Here is a 14244-nt window from a genome sequence, read left to right on the forward strand (position 1 = left end):
TCTCTGATATTGGACTTAGGGATGATGTCCTTCTTAGGTTTTGTCAGACCTTATACCTGTACATTTTCCTAGCAGAATGCACCTTCTGAAGTAACAAGGTCTCAAGTGATAACAGAAAACAGGCATCTCATTTATAGTGTCTTGTGGAGTAGCACATGAGTGCATGGCTTTCTGTGTATATAATATTTTCTGTGTGTGTGTACTTCTGTGAGTGTATGTGTTTATATCTTCAGAAGATATAATACCTCATTTCAAACTGTTAAATTGCATAGAAAGGTGATACTATATATCAAAATGTTAATTCTCTCTATAGTGAAAATAATGAAACTAGTATAAAACTAGTGTATTTAATTATGGAATTACAATTTAGTGAGAGAAACCTGATTTTTATTCACTCAGAAGATTCTTGTCATATCTAATTTATTGTGGTAGAGTTTGTGAAAACAAATATATATATTAATGTATAAGTTAATGTATAACTGGTAAAATGAAAATAATTTGACATTAAAATTTATACTTAAGAAATGGTATACTTTGTGCAATCAATTTTTCATTATGCTGATGAGATCAATAGCTATAAATAAGATATAAAAAATCATTGATGGGGCACATGTCAGTATAAAATGTGCACTTTTCTTTAGCATTCCATGGATAAAAAATTATGTTATACATTTTCCAATGATACTCATATTGCACTGTAGAGAATGCTTATTAAAATCAATGTACAGTAAGTCAACATGGGGATAGTTTCTAAAATTGAGAAAAGGCAGAGCACATATAGAAAAGACACTACCATTTTTTAAATATTACCTGAAATCTTTTTGTCAGAGGTTAAATTGGATTGTTGAAATAATGAGGATACATGAGTTTTTTAATTTTTTTTTGTTACCACTTTAAAACTAGTCCAGCCAATCACTTCAGAAGGCTTTTGACCCTTTGAGAATTATTAAATAGAATGTACGCCTCCAAATATATCACATCAATGAGAATGCTGCAGAATAACTACAGAGAATTAATTTAAAATGGGGCAGAAACTAATAAATGGAGAAAATACTTGTACTCCACAGAATTATGTTACACATGATATTGTTCATTGTACTCCAGATCCTAAAACTGTGATTACAAGCCCTGCAATCTCATTCACTGGAAAGTAAATATCACCTAATTGATGAAGGTAATTAGAAATATTATGATGTTAGGTTGCTTAAAGTGGTGGACTTGTCTGAGAACATTTATGTCCTTTTAAAATTGACTTATTTTTGGTTAAATTTTATATGTGATTTTTTTTTACATGTAAAACAATGTCATAAAATTTCTAGATTTATTTTAAGTAGTTACAGTTTTTCTAAATTGCTCTACTTAACCACTTCTTCTTCAAATATAACCCAACTGGCAATAATATAAATACATTTTAATTTATGGCCAATTATGTTGTCTGTTCTATTTGAAACTGTGTGAATTTTCATTTACTCTCATTTAAAAATGACTTGTTTAAAATAAATAATTTCACAATGAGACATTTCAAAAAGATTCATGTAATATTTATAGTCAAATTATATTTATTCATTATCTGGACAAACATGGCACTCTGTGGAGCACCTACTCCTCATCATAAAGCATAAAAAATATGAAATTCACCTAAATGAATTTATATTCAGATTTCAAAAGGTATATATTTTCAGTTTAGAGAATATTTTTATGTAAAGTGATTATGAGTAAGCAAACTGAAGGAAATAATAAGAAGAAAAATTATGACTTAGCGGGTGGCCCAAAAGGATGTGTGTGTATTTATGTATGTGTAAAGTTGTCACCAGGGATATGATTTTGTTATTCTATAAATATTAATTAAGTGAAACTCCCAGAACACTGGGAGATTCAAAGACAATATTAGTGAGAAGCTTTTAATTTTGTAGGAAAGTAGTCTGTTAGGAAGACAATAACAATATACCACACACTAAGTGTATTAAAAATTTTTTCTTTTCTTACATTCTTCAGGATAGAAGTCTAAAATCATGATATCAAGAAGGTTAGTTTCTCCTGAGGCCTTTCTCCTTGGCTTGCAGACTGTCACTTTCTTGCTGAGTCCTCACATGGACTTTTCTCTCTGTGTGCATACTCTTGTGTCTTCCTTTTCTTATAAGAACAACCATCCTATTGGACTAGGTCCTCACCCTTATGTCCTCATTTAACCTTAATTATCACGTTAGATACCCTATCTCCAAATATAGTCACACTGGGGGCTAGGACTTCTACATATAAATTTTGGTGAGATGTAATTCAAGCCATAACAGGAACTAAACAATATGCACAAATATCTTTAGTATAATTAGTTGGGTTTTCTAAAAATTCTATAGGATTTAAGAGAGAAAAAAAGTGTTAGAATCTTTAAGGGCCTAAACATTAGTTATTTTAACCCTAAAATGAAGTGAGATAACCTACATAACGTTAACAAACTTCTCCATTCAAAACTATCAAGAATCACTGAAACTGATCAAGAAAGATTATCAATGTAGCAACCTTCAGGCCCTAAAAGCAGGTAGGTTTTCCTTGAGTGGTGCTGAAACAGTGATGACACCACCTGATGTGGGAAAGACCAGAACAAAGCAGAGGCAGACATGGCAGCAAAGTTCAGAGAATGGTAGTCAGTGCAATTTGGTGAGAACCTGAAGCATCTGCACAGAAGCAGTGACAATGACACCTACATTGGCAAACACACAGTCTTGAAAGTCAGTCTGGGGATATATTTTAAACTAGGTGCCACTGACAAAATTTGTAACTTTTGAGCGTGAAGGTAACACACTTATAGAGATCAAGGATCATTTGTCTTACAGAGAAGGAATGTGAATGGATTGCAAGGCAGGTAAGTGGAAGAAGAGAGAGTTGGTGAACAGCCTGTAGTCTGTCCAGTACTTAAGGAGCCAACTGAAACAATGCAGCCAGAGAACCATTGTCACACTCAAGCTTCAATCCTACCTTTTTTTTTTTTTATAATGCTTTTTTTTTTCTTTACAAAAAAAAAAAATTGTTTCCTGAAAGGGCAGGAAGGAACCAAGAACATAAAGTCGCTTTCCAATACTAGTTGTTCTACAAATATCGCACTTAACTCTTAAAATAAAACTCTGAGATTGTGCATGACACCATCATTTCAAAAAAAGCCCTGAACTGAATAGATTCACAGGCAAATTTTACAAAACAATTGTGGAAGAACTAATACCTATCCTTCTGAAGTTATTCAAAAAAATCCAAGAAGATGGAAGACTCCCAAACTCTTTTTGTGAAACAAGTATTACTCTAGTTCTGAAAGCAAATCAAGACAAAACAAAGAGTAAAAATTACAGGCCAATATCACTGATAAATATATACTAATATTCTTAACAAAATATTGGCAGACCAGATCCAACAATATATTTAAAAATTCATATACTGTGATCAAGTCGGATTCATCCCTGAGATGCAAAAATGGTTTAATATTTGCAAATCAATAAATGTAATACACCACATAAAAAAATGAAAGACAAAAATCACATGATCATATCAATAGATGCTGAAAAAGCATTTGATAAAGTACAACATCTATTTATGATGAAAACACTCAGCAAAATGGAAATAGAGGGAGCATACCTCAACATAATAAAGGTCATATATGGGAAACCTGAAGCCAACATCATATTAAATGGGCAAAAACTGAAAGCATTCCCCCAGAGATCAGGAACAAGACAAGAATGTCCTTTCTCACCACTCTTATTCAATGTAGTCTTGGAAGTTCTAGCCTCAGCAATCAGAAAAGAAAGAGAAATAAAAGGCATCCAAATTTGAAAAGAGGAGGCAAAACTGTCATTATTTGCAGATGACATGATAATGTACAGAGAAAACCCTAAATACTCCATGAAAAAAACTACTCAACCAAAAAGTAAACTTGGCAAAATAGCAGGGTAGAACATCAATATTGAGAAACCAAAGGCATTTCTGTACAGCAACAATAAAATATCAAAGATAGAAACTAGAAAAAACAGCCCATTTACTATGGCAACGATAAAAATTAAGTACTTAGAAATAAACTTAACCAAGGAGGTAAAAAGCTGTACTGGGAAAACTACAGAACACAGAAGAAAGAAATTAAGGAAGATACAAATAAATGGAAGCAGATACCACATTCATGGATGGGAAGACTCAACATCATTAAATGTCCATACTATCCAAAGCAATTTATAGATTCAGAACAATCCCTATTAAAATACCAATGACATATTTCACAGACCTAGAACAAATACTTCAAAAATTTATATGGAACCAAAAAAGACCCCAAATAGCCACAGCAATCTTCAGGAAGAAGAACATAGTAGGAGGAGTCACAATAACTGATATCAAATTATACTGCAAAGCCACTGTGATCAAAACAGTCTTGTACTGGCATAAGAACAGATATATAGATCAATGAAAGAAAATAGAGAACCCAGAAGTAAACCCAGATTTATATATGGTCAACTAATATTTTACAAACAGGGAAGAAACATAAAATGGAGTTAAAAGTCCCTCTTTTAAAAAATGGTGCTGGGAGAACTAGACAAGGACATGCAAAAAAAAAAAAAAAAAAAAAGAAAGAAAGAAAGAAAGAAACTAGACCACCAACTTACACCAAACACCAGAATAAACTCAAGATGGATCAAAGACTTAAATGTAAGCCAGACACCATAAAACTCCTAGAGAAAATCATAGGCAGGAAGATTTCAGATATCCCATGTAGCAATATTATTGCTGCTATATCTCCTAAGGCAAGGGAAATAGAAGAAAGAATAAACAAATGGGACTACATCAAACTAAAGAGTTTCTGCTCAGCAAAAGAAAACATCAGCAAGATGACAAGGGAATCAAACATATGGGAAAACATATTTGCCAGTGATACCACAGAAAAGGGTTTGATCTCCAATATATATAAAGAACTTACATGACTCAACACCAAGAAGACAGGTAACACAATAAAAATGTGCAAAGGACCTGTATAAACACTTCTCCTAAGAGGACATACAGAGGGTCCATAGTCTTATGAAAGAATGCTCAACATTACTAGCCATCAAAGGCAGGCAAATAAAAACCACAATAAGTTGCCACCTTACACCTGTCAGAATGGCCATCATCAACAAATTAACAAACAACAAGTGCTGGCAAGGATGTGGAGAAAAAGAAACCCTAGTCCACTGTTGGTAGGAATGCAGACTGGCACAACCACTATGGAAAAGAGTATGAAATTTCCTCAAAAAACTAAAAATGAAACTGCCTTTTAAACCAGCAATTCCATTGCTAGGATTATACCCAAAGAATCCTGAAACACTAATTGAAAAAAAACCTATGCACCCCTATGTTCTCAACAGTGCTATATACAATAGCCAAGTGCTAGAAACAGCCTAAATGCCCATCTGTAGGTGAGTGGATCAAAAAATGTGGTACATTTATCAATGGAATACTATGCAGCAGAAAGAAAGAAGCAACACCTACCATTTGTGACAACATGGATAGAACTAGAGAGAATTATGCTTAGTGAAATAAGCCAGGCAATGAAAGACAAATACTATATGATATCTCCTAATACAGGAAACTAATGAACAACACAAACAAATGAGCAACATTGAACCAGAGGCATGTAAACAAGGAACAGATTAACAGTTACCACTGGGGATGGGGGGAGGGAGAGAAGAGGGGTAGTAGGTGAAGGGTTTAGTCAAGGAAATAGGATAAGTGACCCATGGACATGGACAATGGGGTGGGGATTGACTGTGGGAGAAGGTGTAGGTGGGGTGGTTAATGGGGGAAAACGTGGGACAACTGTAATAGAAAACAATAAATAAATTGAAAAACAGGGGAAAAGGTAAAAAAGTAAAGAATAATAATAAAATGTGCAATTTAAAAATACTGTCCTTGAGACTTCTGGCCAAGATGGAGGCTTAGATTGACACACTCAGTCTCCCTCTACAACTAGAAAGGAATACAGCTACCTCAAAACAAAAGATAACTAGAAATTCCAGAAAATAAAACTACATGGAAGCCCAATGTACAAAGTTATAAAAGAGCGGTGCTCGTCGGATAGGTAGGAAGAGTGAATCGGGCGGTGTTGTTTGTGGTAGCACCAGGGACAGCAGCAGGGAGAGCAATCCTGGCTGCAGTGGAGCCCGACAGCTTATGACCCCAATGCTGAGAAAGGCAGCCCCTGCTTTGCCTTGAACGATGAGGCCCAGAGGGCAGGAGGATGGATTCCGGTCTCCCAGCGGAGAATAATGGCAGGAATCCATCTTGGACCCCCGCCCCCACACAAAGCGCCACAGCGCTGCGAAAAGAAAAAGTTTGCAGATCGCCTCCGGTCGCTGGGTAGTGATGACAAAGCGCCACAGCACAGCGAAAAAGATAGCGATCGCCACCGGTTGCCAGGTTGTGATGAGTACACAGGTCTGCCCCCTATAGCCTGCCCAAGAAGCAAAGCAAAACACAAATCTGTCAAAATAAGGCAGACAACTATAGAAATCCCAGTGACTCAGCTCACCAGGCAGCAGATGAAAAATCTGACAGACGAACAAGAAACCTTTCAGAGGCTCAATTCAGATCTATAGTCATTAGGTGGCTTATAGAATTAACAAAAGATTTGGAACAAGATGAGAAAGTATTGCAAGCCACTTATACTGAAAAGAATGAAAACACATATGAGACAAGTGATGAGGAAATAAAATCCAGAGATCAAATCAACAAACCGGAACGTAGGGAAGGAACAGTTAACCAGTGTGGAAAGAAGAAACAGAAAGCAAGTAAAGTGAGGAGAGGATCAGAAACCTCTGGGACAGCTATAAGAGATCGAACATATGGATTATAGGATTGCCAGAGGGTGAAGAAGAAGAACTAGAAATTGAAAAATTATGTGAAAAAGTAATGAAACAGAACTTCCCGAACTTGGGGAAGGGAATAGACTTACAGGTCTAGGAAGCACAGAGAGTTCCAGAAAAACTGGACCCAGGGAGAGCCACTCCAAGACACATTATAATCAAAATGTCAAAAATTAAGGATAAAGAGAGAATCTTAAAAGCAGCAAGAGAGAAGAAAAGAATTATGTACAAAGGGGTCGCAATTAGACTATCAGCTGACTTCTCAAAGGAGACCCTGCAGGCAAGAAGGGACTGGCAAGAAATATTCAAAGTAATGAAAATCCAAAACCTACAGTCACGAATACTCTATTCAGCGAAATTGTCATTCAGAATAGAAGGGCAGAGAAGTGCTTCCAGGAGAAAATAAAACTGAAAGAGTTCATTAGATCCAAACCACTATTATATGAGATGTTAAAGGGACTTGTTTAGAAAAAGGAGGATCAAAACTATGAACATTAAAATGAAAACTTCATCACAAGAATCAACAACAGAAGCTAGGGAATCAAAACAAAGGCAAACTAAATAGGCAATGAAAGTGGAAAAAGAACTATAGGTATGGCGAATGTACTGGGAGGAGGTCAGCAGGGAGGGGGAAAGGGGAGAGGGAGGGAGATAGTGCAGAAATTAAGAAGCATAGTACGAGGGAATGGAAGAGACAGGAAGAGTTTGAGAAGAACTATATGCACAACCAATGGACATGGACTAAAAGGGGGGGACAACTGGAGGGAGGGGGGTTACTGGGTGGAGAGGTGCAGAAAGAAGGGAAATTGAGACCACTGTAACAGTATAATCAAAACATATTTTTTAAAAATTAAAAAAAATAATAATAAAAAAATAAAAATACTGTCCTTGAGCATGTCAGGACACACATACACATAAAATTTCTGTATTTTAGTTTAAATATGCATTGTTCTATAGTATTCAATTATTTGCAGGCTATTAGAAATATAATAGTATTTAAGTATAGCAATATCTGGATTCTAATATTGAAATTTGGTAAAATTAAATCCTAAATTAAAAAAGGAGAGGTACAACTAGGAATCTTGACCTAGAATACACAATATTGGATCTTAGTGAAACTAGAAAAATATCCATTTTAAATGTATTGTATAAGCTTTCCAGAAATTAATTTCAAAGTATGGTAGGTGTTACACAGAAACAAATAAGTAAAAGCAACTGTGCTTCTCAGGTTCCTTTTATTTAGCTCTAGAGCAGTCTTTTCCTTTGAGTCCTGAATCTCATTATAGTACAGGGAAGCATGTTTTTGTCTACCTAGATTTTGAGAGTAAACACTATTCATTCCTGTATTTATCAAGTTAGGTTTTCTAGAGAAATGAAATTAAGATGATTGTATTTTAATAAGAAAAATGCTATTCAAATATTTTTTAATCTATGAAAGAAAGTCAAATGGTAAAATAAAATGATGATAAAATTAGATAATAAGTAATTAGTTGAGAGACCATGAATCATGGAGAAAGTTGTCAGATAAAAAAAAAGAAGTAATATCCATTGTATAGACATATTTAGGAATCATGTGATGCCATATAGGATGTAAATCAACAAAAATCCAAATATGAAGTATAACCAAAACATCATTGTAAGGCAACAAGGTAATGTATAGAATTTGGCCAATTGACTTTGTATCTTAACTCTGCTATAAGTTTCTATCTTCTATACTTATCGGTTACTTTATGTTCTAGATATTTAAATAGCCTATACCTCCATTTCCTTAAGTGTAAAATAGGGCAAAGATCATGTGGGTTTGAGCCTAATATTAATTAGTATTTATTAAACAAACATTATTTTAATCAGGCTAGATATTGGGATATTAATTTAATTACAATATTTATATAATTTATTTAAATATATATAATCTAATGTGAATAAGAATAATTCTTGCTAACTCATTTCAGAAATATACACTTACAACATTTTTAATTAAAATTAACTTGACTATAGCATATCAATCTAAATAGTTTTCATTTACACTTTATTGTTTTATTAATTGGTTTTAATTTCTTTAAAATACTTATTAACTTACCATGTTTATTGTGCTATGAATAGAAAGATATAGTCAAAGACTATTGTATGTTATTCTTTCAGTAGATAAGTAAAATTATTTTGAGAGTCTATATTAACTCTTTTAGATCATTAGGCACCCATTTATAATATAGCATATAACTTAGCACACTGAATTATAACCTAGTGGCTTACTCTATGGAAATAAGAGGGGAGTTTATAGTAACGAAAAAAAAAATTCAAATAATCAACCTAACTTTACACCTCAGATGTCTAGGAAAAGAAGGCCAAACTAAGTGAAAACTGAGAGGAAAAAGTAAAATAAAGATTAGAGTGGAAATAAATGGGATAAAAGCCAGGAAAGCAATAGGAAACATTAAAAAATAATGCCATTTTTAAAGAGAAAAACAACATTGACAAACTTTTAGCTATACCAAGAAAAGAAAGATGGTTCAAGTAAATAAAATCAGAAATGAGAGAGGAGACATTACAACTGATACCACAAAACTACAAAGGGTCACAGAGAGTATGGCATCTGAATAATTTGAAGAAATACATGTTATAAACATTGTACCTCAATCATTCCATCCATTGTAAATATGATTTATGTCTTTAATATATTTTAATATTGCCCTGGCTGGTTTAGCTCAGTGGATTGAGCGTCGGCCTGCGAGCTAAGTGTCGCTGGTTTGATCTTCCAGTCAGGGTACATCAGAGAAGGAAAACTCTGACTCCAAAAAACCTCCACTGCCTTGCGGCATACCTCTTCAGGGGAAAGGCTAAGGGAGTAAACCCCGACAGAAAATCCGGAGCCGGAGTCCCTAAGGCGGGTTGACGTTGTAGTCAACACCGGCAACTCCTGCGGCGCACCTGAAGCCAAGCTGTATTGACTCCGTCTTTCCCTTGGACCCTTCAGCTGCGAAGAGAGGGGGGGTCTACTGCATGGGCAACAGCAGACCCTCCATATCACCCTGCCCAGGCTCTGTAGCTTCAGCGTCATCGCAAGATGTCGATTCAACACGGGAGGAGACAGATACCGTGTCACTCCCGAGTCGGACTGCACAACCATTCTCGGCGGTGCAGATAGACTCTTAAGAAGCTACACCATCGTCTCTCGAGACGGACGGCTGCCGACGACGACGATATTTTAATATATACCAATCAAATGCCAAGAGATGGAATAACCTAGAAGAAATGAATAAATTCCTGGAAGCATACAACTTATCAAGACTAAATGATAATAATAATAAAAGAAAATCTAAATAGACAAATAATGGCTTTACTGGTGAATCTGCAACCATTTAAAGAATTAATAGCCCTTTTCAAAGTCTTCCAAAAAAATAGAAAAGGAGTGAACACTTTCCGACACATTTTATGAACCCAATATCACTCATATCAAAATTAGACAAAAGTACTACAAGAAATAGAACTAAAGGACAATATACCTTATAAATGTAGACAGAAAAATTCTCAACAACATACTAGCAATAATAATTCAACATTATATTAAGAGGATCATATACCATGATCAATAAAATTTACTGTTTGGGATGCAATGTTTATTTAAGCATATGCAAATCAATACATATGATAATTGCAAAATATATAGAAAAATATTTGACAAAATTTAGCACCTTTTCATGGTAAAATTTCTCAACAATTCATGTGGACAAGGAATGTGCTCCAAGATAATAATAAATATATGTGACAATTACACAGCTAACATCATGGCAAAAGGCTAAAAGTTTTTTCTCCGTGGTCAGTAATAAGACAAGGATACTGACTCTCATCACTTCTATTCAACATTTAGCATTAGAAGTCCCAACCAGAGCAAGTAGTCAACAAATAATAAAGGTATCTAAGTCAGAAAGAGAAAAGTAAAATTCCTCTGTTTGCAGATGACATTATCATGTACATATATGTCATTCTTACATAAATATTTCACAAAAAACTCTCAGAACTAATTAATGGAAGCAGCAAAATTACAAAATACAAAAGTAATATAAAATTAGTTATGTTTTTATACTTGAAGAATTGGCTACTGAAAAGAGATGAAGAAAACAATCCCATTTACCAATATCTCAGAAAGAATAAAATACTTATAAATAAATTTAACTACATATGTCATAAACCTGTACATTGAAAACTATAGGACACTGATTAAAAAAACTGAGAAAGACACAAATAAATAGACAGTCTGTATCCATGAATTGGAACAATTAATATTGTTAAAATGCCCATGCTACCCAAAGTAATCTACAGTTTCAAAGTGATCTTTATAAAAAATTCATTGGCATTTTTTATAGAAATAGGAAAATAATCTTAAAATTTATCTTATAAATTTGACAAAAGACCCTGAATAGACAAAGCATCTTGAGAAAAAAGCAAAACTGTAGGCACAACACACTCGTATGTAAAACTATATTACAAAGTCAAAATAGACTTCTGGCCAAGATGGAGGCATAGACAGACACGCTGCATCTCCCTCCACAACTAAGAAGGAATACAACTACCTCAAAATTAAAAACAACCAGAAGTTCCAGATAATCAAACTGCATGAAAGTCCAGCAAACAAAGATATAAAGAATACTCATCCAAACAGGTAGGAGTGGTGAAGCTGGGGCGGAGAGGACGCGGTGTGGTGGTGCCAGCAGCAGCAGCAGTAGCAGGCCAGCAGAAAGCAGTTACACATTTTAAAAAGTCAGGAGGGACACCTGGGGAGTGCTCCCAGCTCCTCACCAGACTGCACAGCTCATGGCCCAGCACCAGGGAAAATAAAGCCTCTTTGCTTTTGACTGTGCAAACCAGTGGGGCTTGGGGCGGAGGAAGAAACTGCTGGTCTCTCATCAGAGTCCACTTGTTTAAAGGGCCCCTAGCATCCTAGAACATCCACAGATCCATCCACTCTGGGAATGACAGGCAGGGCAACAGCTAGAGAGGCACCAGTCCCATACTGAAGTGGGAGAAGTGCCTGGAAAAGGGGTGAGTGCTGGGCAAGAGGCATTGTTCCTTCTCAGACCCCTCCCCCACATACAGCAACACATGGTGAAACAAGTCACCCTGTACTGATGAATCCCTAAGGCTCTGTCCCTTACAACACAATGGGAGTGACAGCTCTACCTAAGACACAGAGGCAAACACATACAGAAGACTTTCAGCCAAGATGGAGGCCTAGAATGTCACACTCCATCTCCCTTCAAAACTAAGAAGGAATACAATGACCGCAAAACCAAAAATAACCAGAAGTTCCAGAAAATAAATGGAAGTCTGATGTATCAATTTATAAAGAAGTGGTGCTCTTCCAGACGAGTAGGAGGGGCAAAGCTGGGGCAGAGAGGTCAAGCTATACTGGTGGCAGCGCAGCCATGGCAACAGCGGCAGGACGGCGGTAAGCACAGGCACCCTTATTTAAGGATTGGCAGGAAATACCTGGGGAGCATCCCTGGCTGCAGACCATACTCGTCAGCTTGCGATTCCAACACCAGGAAAGACAGACCCCCATTGCCTTGGAATGTGAGGCCTGGAGGGGTGGGGATGGATGAGGAGGCTCTCAGTCCCTCAGCAGAGAGTGAATGGCAGGAATCCATCTTGGACCCCCAATCACACAGAAAATGCCACAATGTGGTGAGAAGCATCACCGGTTGTAATGAATGAATGGGGCTCCGCCCCCTATAGCATAAGAGGTGTGACAGCCCCGCCCAGGAAGCAAAAGTAAACACAAAACTATCAGGATGGCACAGATCATGATAGAGATTCCCCCGGTGACTCAGCTGACCAGACAGCAAACATCTAATCTAACGAAGCAGCAGATAGGAAATCTTTCTGAGGCACAGTTCAGAGCTTTGGTTAGAAGAATGCTTACAGACCTAACAGAAGATCTTAAACAAGACAGGGAAGAAATGAAGGCTAGTCCTGCTGAAATGAACAAAAACACATACAAAACAAGTGGTGAGGGAAAGAAAAACAGAGATCAAATCAACAAATCAGAACATAGGGAAGAAACAAACAGTCAACCAGTGCAAAAAGAAGAAATGAAAAGTGAGGAAAATGAGGAGAGGCTCAGAAACCTATGGGAGAGCTATAAGCGGGCCAACATCGAATCATAAGGTTGCCATAATGTGAAGAAGAAGAACTAGAAATTGAAAAATTATGTGAAAAAATAATGAAGCAAAACTTCCTGAACTTGGGGAAGGAAATAGACTTATAGGTCCAGGAAGCACAGAGAGTTCCAAAAATACTGGACCCAGGGAGAACCACACCAAGACACATTATAATCTAAATGTCAAAAATTAAGGATAAAGAGATAATCTTAAAAGCAGCAAGAGAGAAGTAGAGAATTACATACAAAGGGGTCCCAATAAGACTTTCAGCTGATTTCTTAAAAGAAACTGCAGGCAAGAAGGGACTGGCAAGAAATATTCAAAGTAATGAAAAGCATAAACCTGCAACCACAATTACTCTATCCAGCAAAGCTGTCACTCAGAATAAAAGGGCAGGAAAAGTGCTTCCAGGATGAAGTAAAACTGAAGAAGTTCCTTAAATCCAAACTAGTGTTATATGAATTGTTAAAGGGACTTGTTTAGGACAAAGAGGATCAAAACTATGAACATTAAAATGAAAACTGTATCACAACAACCAACAACAGAAGCTAGGGAATCAAAACAAAGGCAAACTAAGTAGGCAACGAGAGTGGGAAAAGAATTATAGGTATGGGGAACATTATGGGGAGAGGTCAGCAAAGAGGAGGAAGGAGGGAAAGGGAGAAAGATGGTACAGGAATTAAGAAGCATAATAGGAGAGAGTGGAGTAGACAGGAATATGTTGAGAAGAACTATATGCACAACCAAATGGGCATGCACTAAGAGGGGGACAACTGGATGGAGGGGGTTCATTTGGTGGAGAACAAAGGGAAAATAAATTGGGACAACTGTAACAGCATAATCAATAAAGCATATTTAAAAAAGAAAAAAAAGTCAAAATAAATAAGCAGTGTATTACCCTAAAAACAGACTAATAAACCAATGGAACAGAATATAGCTCAGCTATAAACTGACATGTTATAATGTCAAGTAGATTTAGGCAAGGACACCAAGAGCATACACTGAAGAACAGATACTTTTTTCAATAAACAGTGCTGAGGATACTGGCTTATTAGATGCAGAAGAATAAAACTAGACTTCTAACTTACACTAGTCACAATAATTAATTCAAATTGGGTTAAAGACTTAAATACAGGACCCAAAACTTTAAAACTAGAAGAAAACTTAGGGAAAACCTTTTTGTCATTGGTCTTGGCAAAGATCTTTTTGATGTGGCACAT

The sequence above is a fragment of the Furipterus horrens genome, unplaced genomic scaffold, assembly GCF_987537825.1.
Source record: "Furipterus horrens unplaced genomic scaffold, mFurHor1.1.pri manual_scaffold_6, whole genome shotgun sequence".
NCBI classification, from domain to species: domain Eukaryota; kingdom Metazoa; phylum Chordata; class Mammalia; order Chiroptera; family Furipteridae; genus Furipterus; species Furipterus horrens.